At 43.8% G+C, this 13,135-nt stretch overlaps 12 non-coding genes across 12 annotated transcripts; all 12 read left to right on the top strand.

The window, feature by feature from the left end:
* Positions 1-1,335: 1,335 nt before the first annotated feature.
* TRNAL-AAG (transfer RNA leucine (anticodon AAG)) lies at positions 1,336-1,456 on the top strand. The gene is made up of 2 exons: positions 1,336-1,373; positions 1,411-1,456. It is a non-coding gene; the product is annotated as a tRNA-Leu (tRNA).
* A 255-nt stretch (positions 1,457-1,711) lies between these two features.
* TRNAL-CAA (transfer RNA leucine (anticodon CAA)) lies at positions 1,712-1,833 on the top strand. The gene is made up of 2 exons: positions 1,712-1,749; positions 1,788-1,833. It is a non-coding gene; the product is annotated as a tRNA-Leu (tRNA).
* Positions 1,834-2,088: 255 nt separating this feature from the next.
* On the top strand, positions 2,089-2,209 carry TRNAL-AAG (transfer RNA leucine (anticodon AAG)). The gene is made up of 2 exons: positions 2,089-2,126; positions 2,164-2,209. It is a non-coding gene; the product is annotated as a tRNA-Leu (tRNA).
* A 444-nt stretch (positions 2,210-2,653) lies between these two features.
* TRNAL-CAA (transfer RNA leucine (anticodon CAA)) lies at positions 2,654-2,775 on the top strand. Its single transcript has 2 exons — positions 2,654-2,691; positions 2,730-2,775. It is a non-coding gene; the product is annotated as a tRNA-Leu (tRNA).
* A 1,765-nt stretch (positions 2,776-4,540) lies between these two features.
* TRNAL-CAA (transfer RNA leucine (anticodon CAA)) lies at positions 4,541-4,662 on the top strand. The gene is made up of 2 exons: positions 4,541-4,578; positions 4,617-4,662. It is a non-coding gene; the product is annotated as a tRNA-Leu (tRNA).
* Positions 4,663-6,428: 1,766 nt separating this feature from the next.
* On the top strand, positions 6,429-6,550 carry TRNAL-CAA (transfer RNA leucine (anticodon CAA)). The gene is made up of 2 exons: positions 6,429-6,466; positions 6,505-6,550. It is a non-coding gene; the product is annotated as a tRNA-Leu (tRNA).
* Positions 6,551-7,938: 1,388 nt separating this feature from the next.
* On the top strand, positions 7,939-8,060 carry TRNAL-CAA (transfer RNA leucine (anticodon CAA)). Its single transcript has 2 exons — positions 7,939-7,976; positions 8,015-8,060. It is a non-coding gene; the product is annotated as a tRNA-Leu (tRNA).
* An 822-nt stretch (positions 8,061-8,882) lies between these two features.
* Positions 8,883-9,004, top strand: TRNAL-CAA (transfer RNA leucine (anticodon CAA)). The gene is made up of 2 exons: positions 8,883-8,920; positions 8,959-9,004. It is a non-coding gene; the product is annotated as a tRNA-Leu (tRNA).
* An 821-nt stretch (positions 9,005-9,825) lies between these two features.
* On the top strand, positions 9,826-9,947 carry TRNAL-CAA (transfer RNA leucine (anticodon CAA)). The gene is made up of 2 exons: positions 9,826-9,863; positions 9,902-9,947. It is a non-coding gene; the product is annotated as a tRNA-Leu (tRNA).
* An 821-nt stretch (positions 9,948-10,768) lies between these two features.
* TRNAL-CAA (transfer RNA leucine (anticodon CAA)) lies at positions 10,769-10,890 on the top strand. Its single transcript has 2 exons — positions 10,769-10,806; positions 10,845-10,890. It is a non-coding gene; the product is annotated as a tRNA-Leu (tRNA).
* An 821-nt stretch (positions 10,891-11,711) lies between these two features.
* TRNAL-CAA (transfer RNA leucine (anticodon CAA)) lies at positions 11,712-11,833 on the top strand. Its single transcript has 2 exons — positions 11,712-11,749; positions 11,788-11,833. It is a non-coding gene; the product is annotated as a tRNA-Leu (tRNA).
* An 821-nt stretch (positions 11,834-12,654) lies between these two features.
* On the top strand, positions 12,655-12,776 carry TRNAL-CAA (transfer RNA leucine (anticodon CAA)). The gene is made up of 2 exons: positions 12,655-12,692; positions 12,731-12,776. It is a non-coding gene; the product is annotated as a tRNA-Leu (tRNA).
* The last annotated feature ends 359 nt before the right edge of the window (positions 12,777-13,135 follow it).

Raw genomic sequence — 13,135 nt, 5'->3', positions numbered from 1 at the left:
AAATTACACAAAATCACGTCAGGATGGCCGAGCGGTCTAAGGCGCAAGACTCAAGGGGCTTAGCTTCCTTCGTTCACGATGTGAATCTGTGTTATTCTGGGCCTCGTATGAGGGCGTGGGTTCGAATCCCACTTCTGACACGATATGTTATATGAAAATAACTGGAAGAGATGTAATTTTAAAACGTCCAAGTTACACAACATCAAGTCAGGATGGCCGAGCGGTCTAAGGCGCCAGACTCAAGGGGCTTAGCTCCCTTCGTTCACGATGTGAATCTGTGAATTCTGTTCCTCGTATGAGGGCGTGGGTTCGAATCCCACTTCTGACACGATAGGTTTTATGAAAATAACGGGAAGAAATGTAATTTTAAAACGTCCAAATTACACAAAATCACGTCAGGATGGCCGAGCGGTCTAAGGCGCCAGGCTCAAGGGGCTTAGCTTCCTTCGTTCACGATGTGAATCTGTGTTATTCTGGGTCTCGTATGAGGGCGTGGGTTCGAATCCCACTTCTGACACGATATGTTTTATGAAAATAACTGGAAGAGATGTAATTTTAAAACGTCCAAGTTACACAACATCAAGTCAGGATGGCCGAGCGGTCTAAGGCGCCAGACTCAAGGGGCTTAGCTCCCTTCGTTCACGATGTGAATCTGTGAATTCTGTTCCTCGTATGAGGGCGTGGGTTCGAATCCCACTTCTGACACGATATGTTTCATGAAAATAACTGGAAGAGATGTAATTTTAAAACTCCAAATTACACAATTCACGTCAGGATGACCGAGCGGTCTAAGGCGACAGACTCAAGGGTTCTTAGTTTCATTGGTTCACGATGTGAATCTGTGTATTCTGGTCCTCGTTTGAGAGAGTGGGTTCGAATTCCACTTCTGACACGATATGTTATATGAAAATAACTGGAAGAGATGTAATTTCAAAACGTCCAAATTACACAACATCACGTCAGGATGGCCGAGCGCTCTAAGGCGCCAGACTCAAGGGGCTTAGCTTCCTTCGTTCACGATGTGAATCTGTGAATTCTGGTCCTCGTATGAGGGCGTGGGTTCGAATCCCACTTCTGACACGATATGTTTTATGAAAATAACTGGAAGAGATGTAATTTTAAAACGTCCAAATTACACTAAACCACGTCAGGATGACCGAGCGGTCTAAGGCGACAGACTCAAGGGTTCTTAGTTTCATTGGTTCACGATGTGAATCTGTGTATTCTGGTCCTCGTTTGAGAGAGTGGGTTCGAATTCCACTTCTGACACGATATGTTATATGAAAATAACTGGAAGAGATGTAATTTTAAAACGTCCAAATTACACAACATCACGTCAGGATGGCCGAGCGGTCTAAGGCGCCAGATTAAGGGGCTTAGCTTCCTTCGTTCACGATGTGAATCTGTGAATTCTGGTCCACGTATGATGGCGTGGGTTCGAATCCCACTTCTGACACGATATGTTTTATGAAAATAACTGGAAGAGATGTAATTTTAAAACGTCCAAATTACACTAAACCACGTCAGGATGACCGAGCGGTCTAAGGCGACAGACTCAAGGGTTCTTAGTTTCATTGGTTCACGATGTGAATCTGTGTATTCTGGGCCTCGTTTGAGAGAGTGGGTTCGAATTCCACTTCTGACACGATATGTTATATGAAAATAACTGGAAGAGATGTAATTTTAAAACGTCCAAATTACACAACATCACGTCAGGATGGCCGAGCGGTCTAAGGCGCCAGACTCAAGGGGCTTAGTTTCCTTCGTTCACGATGTGAATCTGTGAATTCTGGTCCTCGTATGAGGGCGTGGGTTCGAATCCCACTTCTGACACGATATGTTTTATGAAAATAACTGGAAGAGATGTAATTTTAAAACGTCCAAATTACACTAAACCACGTCAGGATGACCGAGCGGTCTAAGGCGACAGACTCAAGGGTTCTTAGTTTCATTGGTTCACGATGTGAATCTGTGTATTCTGGTCCTCGTTTGAGAGAGTGGGTTCGAATTCCACTTCTGACACGATATGTTATATGAAAATAACTGGAAGAGATGTAATTTTAAAACGTCCAAATTACACAACATCACGTCAGGATGGCCGAGCGGTCTAAGGCGCCAGATTAAGGGGCTTAGCTTCCTTCGTTCACGATGTGAATCTGTGAATTCTGGGCCTCGTATGATGGCGTGGGTTCGAATCCCACTTCTGACACGATATGTTTTATGAAAATAATTGGAAGAGATGTAATTTTAAAACGTCCAAATTACACTAAACCACGTCAGGATGACCGAGCGGTCTAAGGCGACAGACTCAAGGGTTCTTAGTTTCATTGGTTCACGATGTGAATCTGTGTATTCTGGTCCTCGTTTGAGAGAGTGGGGTCGAATCCCACTTCTGACACGATATGTTTTATGAAAATAACTGGAAGAGATGTAATTTTAAAACGTCCAAATTTCACAAAAGCATGTCAGGATTGCCGAGCGGTTTAAGGCGCCAGGCTCAAGGGGCTTAGCTTCCTTCGTTCACGATGTGAAACTGTGTTATCCTGGGCCTCGTATGAGGGCGTGGGTTCGAATCCCACTTCTGACACGATATGTTTTTTGAAAATAACTGGAAGAGATGTAATTTTAAAACGTCCAAGTTACACAACATCACGTCAGGATGGCCGAGCGGTCTAAGGCGCCAGACTCAAGGGGCTTAGCTTCCTTCGTTCACGATGTGAATCTGTGAATTCTGGTCCTCGTATGAGGGCGTGGGTTCGAATCCCACTTCTGACACGATATGTTTTATGAAAATAACTGGAAGAGATGTAATTTTAACACTCCAAATTACACAATTCACGTCAGGATGGCCGAGCGCTCTAAGGCGCAAGACTCAAGGGGCTTAGCTTCCTTCGTTCACGATGTGAATCTGTGTTATTCTGGGCCTCGTATGAGGGCGTGGCTTCGAATCCCACTTCTGACACGATATGTTTTATGAAAATAACTGGAAGAGATGTAATTTTAAAACGTCCAAATTACACAAAACCATGTCAGGATTGCCGAGCTGTCTAAGGCTACAGATTCAAGGGTTCTTAGTTTCATTGGGTCACGATGTGAATCTGTGTATTCTGGTCCTCGTTTGAGAGAGTGGGTTCGAATTCCACTTCTGACACGATATGTTATATGAAAATAACTGGAAGAGATGTAATTTTAAAACGTCCAAATTACACTAAACCACGTCAGGATGACTGAGCGGTCTAAGGCGACAGACTCAAGAGTTCTTAGTTTCATTGGTTCACGATGTCAATCTGTGTGTTCTGGGCCTCGTATGAGGGCGTGGGTTCGAATCCCACTTCTGACACGATATGTTTTATGAAAATAACTGGAAGAGATGTAATTTTAAAACGTCCAAATTACACAAAACCATGTCAGGATTGCCGAGCGGTCTAAGGCTACAGATTCAAGGGTTCTTAGTTTCATTGGTTCACGATGTCAATCTGTGTATGCTGGGCCTCGTATGAGAGAGTGGGTTCGAATCCCACTTCTGACACGATATGTTTTATGAAAATAACGGGAAGAGATGTAATTTTAAAACGTCCAAATTACACAAAATCACGTCAGGATGGCCGAGCGGTCTAAGGCGCAAGACTCAAGGGGCTTAGCTTCCTTCGTTCACGATGTGAATCTGTGTTATTCTGGGCCTCGTATGAGGGCGTGGGTTCGAATCCCACTTCTGACACGATATGTTATATGAAAATAACTGGAAGAGATGTAATTTTAAAACGTCCAAATTAAACTAAATCACGTCAGGATGACTGAGCGGTCTAAGGCGACAGACTCAAGGGTTCTTAGTTTCATTGGTTCACGATGTCAATCTGTGTGTTCTGGGCCTCATATGAGGGCGTGGGTTCGAATCCCACTTCTGACACGATATGTTAAATGAAAATAACTGGAAGAGATGTAATTTTAAAACGTCCAAATTACACAAAACCATGTCAGGATTGCCGAGCGGTGTAAGGCTACAGATTCAAGGGTTCTTAGTTTCATTGGTTCACGATGTCAATCTGTGTATGCTGGGCCTCGTATGAGAGAGTGGGTTCGAATCCCACTTCTGACACGATATGTTTTATGAAAATAACGGGAAGAAATGTAATTTTAAAACGTCCAAATTACACAAAATCACGTCAGGATGGCCGAGCGGTCTAAGGCGCCAGGCTCAAGGGGCTTAGCTTCCTTCGTTCACGATGTGAATCTGTGTTATTCTGGGCCTCGTATGAGGGCGTGGGTTCGAATCCCACTTCTGACACGATATGTTTTATGAAAATAACTGGAAGAGATGTAATTTTAAAACGTCCAAATTGCACAAAACCATGTCAGGATTGCCGAGCGGTCTAAGGCGCCAGGCTCAAGGGGCTTAGCTTCCTTCGTTCACGATGTGAAACTGTGTTATTCTGGGCCTCGTATGAGGGCGTGGGTTCGAATCCCACTTCTGACACGATATGTTTTTTGAAAATAACTGGAAGAGATGTAATTTTAAAACGTTCAAGTTACACAACATCACGTCAGGATGGCCGAGCGGTCTAAGGCGCCAGACTCAAGGGGCTTAGCTTCCTTCGTTCACGATGTGAATCTGTGAATTCTGGTCCTCGTATGAGGGCGTGGGTTCGAATCCCACTTCTGACACGATATGTTTTATGAAAATAACTGGAAGAGATGTAATTTTAAAACTCCAAATTACACAAAACCATGTCAGGATTGCCGAGCTGTCTAAGGCTACAGATTCAAGGGTTCTTAGTTTCATTGTTTCACGATGTCAATCTGTGTGTTCTGGGCCTCGTATGAGGGCGTGGGTTCGAATCCCACTTCTGACACGATATGTTTTATGAAAATAACTGGAAGAGATGTAATTTTAAAACGTCCAAATTACACAAAATCACGTCAGGATGGCCGAGCGGTCTAAGGCGCAAGACTCAAGGGGCTTAGCTTCCTTCGTTCACGATGTGAATCTGTGTTATTCTGGGCCTCGTATGAGGGCGTGGGTTCGAATCCCACTTCTGACACGATATGTTATATGAAAATAACTGGAAGAGATGTAATTTTAAAACGTCCAAATTAAACTAAATCACGTCAGGATGACTGAGCGGTCTAAGGCGACAGACTCAAGGGTTCTTAGTTTCATTGGTTCACGATGTCAATCTGTGTGTTCTGGGCCTCGTATGAGGGCGTGGGTTCGAATCCCACTTCTGACACGATATGTTAAATGAAAATAACTGGAAGAGATGTAATTTTAAAACGTCCAAATTACACAAAACCATGTCAGGATTGCCGAGCGGTCTAAGGCTACAGATTCAAGGGTTCTTAGTTTCATTGGTTCACGATGTCAATCTGTGTATGCTGGGCCTCGTATGAGAGAGTGGGTTCGAATCCCACTTCTGACACGATATGTTTTATGAAAATAACGGGAAGAAATGTAATTTTAAAACGTCCAAATTACACAAAATCACGTCAGGATGGCCGAGCGGTCTAAGGCGCCAGGCTCAAGGGGCTTAGCTTCCTTCGTTCACGATGTGAATCTGTGTTATTCTGGGCCTCGTATGAGGGCGTGGGTTCGAATCCCACTTCTGACACGATATGTTATATGAAAATAACTGGAAGAGATGTAATTTTAAAACGTCCAAATTAAACTAAATCACGTCAGGATGACTGAGCGGTCTAAGGCGACAGACTCAAGGGTTCTTAGTTTCATTGGTTCACGATGTCAATCTGTGTGTTCTGGGCCTCGTATGAGGGCGTGGGTTCGAATCCCACTTCTGACACGATATGTTAAATGAAAATAACTGGAAGAGATGTAATTTTAAAACGTCCAAATTACACAAAACCATGTCAGGATTGCCGAGCGGTGTAAGGCTACAGATTCAAGGGTTCTTAGTTTCATTGGTTCACGATGTCAATCTGTGTATGCTGGGCCTCGTATGAGAGAGTGGGTTCGAATCCCACTTCTGACACGATATGTTTTATGAAAATAACGGGAAGAAATGTAATTTTAAAACGTCCAAATTACACAAAATCACGTCAGGATGGCCGAGCGGTCTAAGGCGCCAGGCTCAAGGGGCTTAGCTTCCTTCGTTCACGATGTGAATCTGTGTTATTCTGGGCCTCGTATGAGGGCGTGGGTTCGAATCCCACTTCTGACACGATATGTTTTATGAAAATAACTGGAAGAGATGTAATTTTAAAACGTCCAAATTGCACAAAACCATGTCAGGATTGCCGAGCGGTCTAAGGCGCCAGGCTCAAGGGGCTTAGCTTCCTTCGTTCACGATGTGAAACTGTGTTATTCTGGGCCTCGTATGAGGGCGTGGGTTCGAATCCCACTTCTGACACGATATGTTTTTTGAAAATAACTGGAAGAGATGTAATTTTAAAACGTCCAAGTTACACAACATCACGTCAGGATGGCCGAGCGGTCTAAGGCGCCAGACTCAAGGGGCTTAGCTTCCTTCGTTCACGATGTGAATCTGTGAATTCTGGTCCTCGTATGAGGGCGTGGGTTCGAATCCCACTTCTGACACGATATGTTTTATGAAAATAACTGGAAGAGATGTAATTTTAAAACTCCAAATTACACAAAACCATGTCAGGATTGCCGAGCTGTCTAAGGCTACAGATTCAAGGGTGCTTAGTTTCATTGGTTCACGATGTCAATCTGTGTGTTCTGGGCCTCGTATGAGGGCGTGGGTTCGAGTCCCACTTCTGACACGATATGTTTTATGAAAATAACTGGAAGAGATGTAATTTTAAAACGTCCAAATTACACAAAACCATGTCAGGATTGCCGAGCGGTCTAAGGCTACAGATTCAAGGGTTCTTAGTTTCATTGGTTCACGATGTCAATCTGTGTATGCTGGGCCTCGTATGAGAGAGTGGGTTCGAATCCCACTTCTGACACGATATGTTTTATGAAAATAACGGGAAGAGATGTAATTTTAAAACGTCCAAATTACACAAAATCACGTCAGGATGGCCGAGCGGTCTAAGGCGCAAGACTCAAGGGGCTTAGCTTCCTTCGTTCACGATGTGAATCTGTGTTATTCTGGGCCTCGTATGAGGGCGTGGGTTCGAATCCCACTTCTGACACGATATGTTATATGAAAATAACTGGAAGAGATGTAATTTTAAAACGTCCAAATTACACTAAATCACGTCAGGATGACTGAGCGGTCTAAGGCGACAGACTCAAGGGTTCTTAGTTTCATTGGTTCACGATGTCAATCTGTGTGTTCTGGGCCTCGTATGAGGGCGTGGGTTCGAATCCCACTTCTGACACGATATGTTTTATGAAAATAACTGGAAGAGATGTAATTTTAAAACGTCCAAATTACACAAAACCATGTCAGGATTGCCGAGCGGTGTAAGGCTACAGATTCAAGGGTTCTTAGTTTCATTGGTTCACGATGTCAATCTGTGTATGCTGGGCCTCGTATGAGAGAGTGGGTTCGAATCCCACTTCTGACACGATATGTTTTATGAAAATAACGGGAAGAAATGTAATTTTAAAACGTCCAAATTACACAAAATCACGTCAGGATGGCCGAGCGGTCTAAGGCGCCAGGCTCAAGGGGCTTAGCTTCCTTCGTTCACGATGTGAATCTGTGTTATTCTGGGCCTCGTATGAGGGCGTGGGTTCGAATCCCACTTCTGACACGATATGTTTTATGAAAATAACTGGAAGAGATGTAATTTTAAAACGTCCAAATTGCACAAAACCATGTCAGGATTGCCGAGCGGTCTAAGGCGCCAGGCTCAAGGGGCTTAGCTTCCTTCGTTCACGATGTGAAACTGTGTTATTCTGGGCCTCGTATGAGGGCGTGGGTTCGAATCCCACTTCTGACACGATATGTTTTTTGAAAATAACTGGAAGAGATGTAATTTTAAAACGTCCAAGTTACACAACATCACGTCAGGATGGCCGAGCGGTCTAAGGCGCCAGACTCAAGGGGCTTAGCTTCCTTCGTTCACGATGTGAATCTGTGAATTCTGGTCCTCGTATGAGGGCGTGGGTTCGAATCCCACTTCTGACACGATATGTTTTATGAAAATAACTGGAAGAGATGTAATTTTAAAACGTCCAAATTACACAAAACCATGTCAGGATTGCCGAGCAGTCTAAGGCTACAGATTCAAGGGTTCTTAGTTTCATTGGTTCACGATGTCAATCTGTGTATGCTGGGCCTCGTATGAGAGAGTGGGTTCGAATCCCACTTCTGACACGATATGTTTTATGAAAATAACGGGAAGAGATGTAATTTTAAAACGTCCAAATTACACAAAATCACGTCAGGATGGCCGAGCGGTCTAAGGCGCAAGACTCAAGGGGCTTAGCTTCCTTCGTTCACGATGTGAATCTGTGTTATTCTGGGCCTCGTATGAGGGCGTGGGTTCGAATCCCACTTCTGACACGATATGTTATATGAAAATAACTGGAAGAGATGTAATTTTAAAACGTCCAAATTACACTAAACCACGTCAGGATGACTGAGCGGTCTAAGGCTACAGATTCAAGGGTTCTTAGTGTCATTGGTTCACGATGTCAATCTGTGTGTTCTGGGCCTCGTATGAGGGCGTGGGTTCGAATCCCACTTCTGACACGATATGTTTTATGAAAATAACGGGAAGAAATGTAATTTTAAAACGTCCAAATTACACAAAATCACGTCAGGATGGCCGAGCGGTCTAAGGCGCCAGGCTCAAGGGGCTTAGCTTCCTTCGTTCACGACGTGAAACTGTGTTATTCTGGGCCTCGTATGAGGGCGTGGGTTCGAATCCCACTTCTGACACGATATGTTTTTTGAAAATAACTGGAAGAGATGTAATTTTAAAACGTCCAAGTTAGACAACATCACGTCAGGATGGCCGAGCGGTCTAAGGCGCCAGACTCAAGGGGCTTAGCTTCCTTCGTTCACGATGTGAATCTGTGAATTCTGGTCCTCGTATGAGGGCGTGGGTTCGAATCCCACTTCTGACACGATATGTTTTATGAAAATAACTGGAAGAGATGTAATTTTAAAACTCCAAATTACACAAAACCATGTCAGGATTGCCGAGCTGTCTAAGGCTACAGATTCAAGGGTTCTTAGTGTCATTGGTTCACGATGTCAATCTGTGTGTTCTGGGCCTCGTATGAGGGCGTGGGTTCGAATCCCACTTCTGACACGATATGTTTTATGAAAATAACTGGAAGAGATGTAATTTTAAAACGTCCAAATTACACTAAACCACGTCAGGATGACCGAGCGGTCTAAGGCGACAGACTCAAGGGTTCTTAGTTTCATTGGTTCACGATGTCAATCTGTGTGTTCTGGGCCTCGTATGAGGGCGTGGGTTCGACTCCCACTTCTGACACGATATGTTTTATGAAAATAACTGGAAGAGATGTAATTTTAAAACGTCCAAATTACACAAAACCATGTCAGGATTGCCGAGCGGTCTAAGGCTACAGATTCAAGGGTTCTTAGTTTCATTGGTTCACGATGTCAATCTGTGTGTTCTGGGCCTCGTATGAGGGCGTGGGTTCGAATCCCACTTCTGACACGATATGTTTTATGAAAATAACTGGAAGAGATGTAATTTTAAAACGTCCAAATTACACAAAACCATGTCAGGATTGCCGAGCGGTGTAAGGCTACAGATTCAAGGGTTCTTAGTTTCATTGGTTCACGATGTCAATCTGTGTATGCTGGGCCTCGTATGAGAGAGTGGGTTCGAATCCCACTTCTGACACGATATGTTTTATGAAAATAACTGGAAGAGATGTAATTTTAAAACGTCCAAATTAGACAACATCACGTCAGGATGGCCGAGCGGTCTAAGGCGCCAGACTCAAGGGGCTTAGCTTCCTTCGTTCACGATGTGAATCTGTGAATTCTGGGCCTCGTATGAGGGCGTGGGTTCGAATCCCACTTCTGACACGATATGTTTTATGAAAATAACTGGAAGAGATGTAATTTTAAAACTCCAAATTACACAAAACCATGTCAGGATTGCCGAGCTGTCTAAGGCTACAGATTCAAGGGTTCTTAGTGTCATTGGTTCACGATGTCAATCTGTGTGTTCTGGGCCTCGTATGAGGGCGTGGGTTCGAATCCCACTTCTGACACGATATGTTTTATGAAAATAACTGGAAGAGATGTAATTTTAAAACGTCCAAATTACACAAAACCATGTCAGGATTGCCGAGCGGTCTAAGGCTACAGATTCAAGGGTTCTTAGTTTCATTGGTTCACGATGTCAATCTGTGTATGCTGGGCCTCGTATGAGAGAGTGGGTTCGAATCCCACCTCTGACACGATATGTTTTATGAAAATAACGGGAAGAGATGTAATTTTAAAACGTCCAAATTACACAAAATCACGTCAGGATGGCCGAGCGGTCTAAGGCGCAAGACTCAAGGGGCTTAGCTTCCTTCGTTCACGATGTGAATCTGTGTTATTCTGGGCCTCGTATGAGGGCGTGGGTTCGAATCCCACTTCTGACACGATATGTTATATGAAAATAACTGGAAGAGATGTAATTTTAAAACGTCCAAATTACACTAAACCACGTCAGGATGACTGAGCGGTCTAAGGCGACAGACTCAAGGGTTCTTAGTTTCATTGGTTCACGATGTCAATCTGTGTGTTCTGGGCCTCGTATGAGGGCGTGGGTTCGAATCCCACTTCTGACACGATATGTTTTTTGAAAATAACTGGAAGAGATGTAATTTTAAAACGTCCAAGTTACACAACATCACGTCAGGATGGCCGAGCGGTCTAAGGCGCCAGACTCAAGGGGCTTAGCTTCTTTCGTTCACGATGTGAATCTGTGAATTCTGGTCCTCGTATGAGGGCGTGGGTTCGAATCCCACTTCTGACACGATATGTTTTATGAAAATAACTGGAAGAGATGTAATTTTAAAACTCCAAATTACACAAAACCATGTCAGGATTGCCGAGCTGTCTAAGGCTACAGATTCAAGGGTTCTTAGTTTCATTGGTTCACGATGTCAATCTGTGTGTTCTGGGCCTCGTATGAGGGCGTGGGTTCGAATCCCACTTCTGACACGATATGTTTTATGAAAATAACTGGAAGAGATGTAATTTTAAAACGTCCAAATTACACAAAACCATGTCAGGATTGCCGAGCGGTGTAAGGCTACAGATTCAAGGGTTCTTAGTTTCATTGGTTCACGATGTCAATCTGTGTATGCTGGGCCTCGTATGAGAGAGTGGGTTCGAATCCCACTTCTGACACGATATGTTTTATGAAAATAACGGGAAGAGATGTAATTTTAAAACGTCCAAATTACACAAAATCACGTCAGGATGGCCGAGCGGTCTAAGGCGCAAGACTCAAGGGGCTTAGCTTCCTTCGTTCACGATGTGAATCTGTGTTATTCTGGGCCTCGTATGAGGGCGTGGGTTCGAATCCCACTTCTGACACGATATGTTATATGAAAATAACTGGAAGAGATGTAATTTTAAAACGTCCAAATTACACTAAACCACGTCAGGATGACTGAGCGGTCTAAGGCGACAGACTCAAGGGTTCTTAGTTTCATTGGTTCACGATGTCAATCTGTGTGTTCTGGGCCTCGTATGAGGGCGTGGGTTCGAATCCCACTTCTGACACGATATGTTTTTTGAAAATAACTGGAAGAGATGTAATTTTAAAACGTCCAAGTTACACAACATCACGTCAGGATGGCCGAGCGGTCTAAGGCGCCAGACTCAAGGGGCTTAGCTTCTTTCGTTCACGATGTGAATCTGTGAATTCTGGTCCTCGTATGAGGGCGTGGGTTCGAATCCCACTTCTGACACGATATGTTTTATGAAAATAACTGGAAGAGATGTAATTTTAAAACTCCAAATTACACAAAACCATGTCAGGATTGCCGAGCTGTCTAAGGCTACAGATTCAAGGGTTCTTAGTTTCATTGGTTCACGATGTCAATCTGTGTGTTCTGGGCCTCGTATGAGGGCGTGGGTTCGAATCCCACTTCTGACACGATATGTTTTATGAAAATAACTGGAAGAGATGTAATTTTAAAACGTCCAAATTACACAAAACCATGTCAGGATTGCCGAGCGGTGTAAGGCTACAGATTCAAGGGTTCTTAGTTTCATTGGTTCACGATGTCAATCTGTGTATGCTGGGCCTCGTATGAGAGAGTGGGTTCGAATCCCACTTCTGACACGATATGTTTTATGAAAATAACGGGAAGAGATGTAATTTTAAAACGTCCAAATTACACAAAATCACGTCAGGATGGCCGAGCGGTCTAAGGCGCAAGACTCAAGGGGCTTAGCTTCCTTCGTTCACGATGTGAATCTGTGTTATTCTGGGCCTCGTATGAGGGCGTGGGTTCGAATCCCACTTCTGACACGATATGTTATATGAAAATAACTGGAAGAGATGTAATTTTAAAACGTCCAAATTACACTAAACCACGTCAGGATGACTGAGCGGTCTAAGGCGACAGACTCAAGGGTTCTTAGTTTCATTGGTTCACGATGTCAATCTGTGTGTTCTGGGCCTCGTATGAGGGCGTGGGTTCGAATCCCACTTCTGACACGATATGTTTTTTGAAAATAACTGGAAGAGATGTAATTTTAAAACGTCCAAGTTACACAACATCACGTCAGGATGGCCGAGCGGTCTAAGGCGCCAGACTCAAGGGGCTTAGCTTCTTTCGTTCACGATGTGAATCTGTGAATTCTGGTCCTCGTATGAGGGCGTGGGTTCGAATCCCACTTCTGACACGATATGTTTTATGAAAATAACTGGAAGAGATGTAATTTTAAAACTCCAAATTACACAAAACCATGTCAGGATTGCCGAGCTGTCTAAGGCTACAGATTCAAGGGTTCTTAGTTTCATTGGTTCACGATGTCAATCTGTGTGTTCTGGGCCTCGTATGAGGGCGTGGGTTCGAATCCCACTTCTGACACGATATGTTTTATGAAAATAACTGGAAGAGATGTAATTTTAAAACGTCCAAATTACACAAAACCATGTCAGGATTGCCGAGCGGTCTAAGGCTACAGATTCAAGGGTTCTTAGTTTCATTGGGTCACGATGTGAATCTGTGTATTCTGGTCCTCGTTTGAGAGAGTGGGTT

The sequence above is a fragment of the Phalangium opilio genome, unplaced genomic scaffold, assembly GCF_054372755.1.
Source record: "Phalangium opilio isolate 3A_F unplaced genomic scaffold, DU_Popi_V2 ptg000039l_1, whole genome shotgun sequence".
Lineage (NCBI taxonomy): Eukaryota > Metazoa > Arthropoda > Arachnida > Opiliones > Phalangiidae > Phalangium > Phalangium opilio.
Note: the sequence above shows the minus strand (reverse complement) of the source record. Positions and strands in the feature narration are given on the sequence as shown.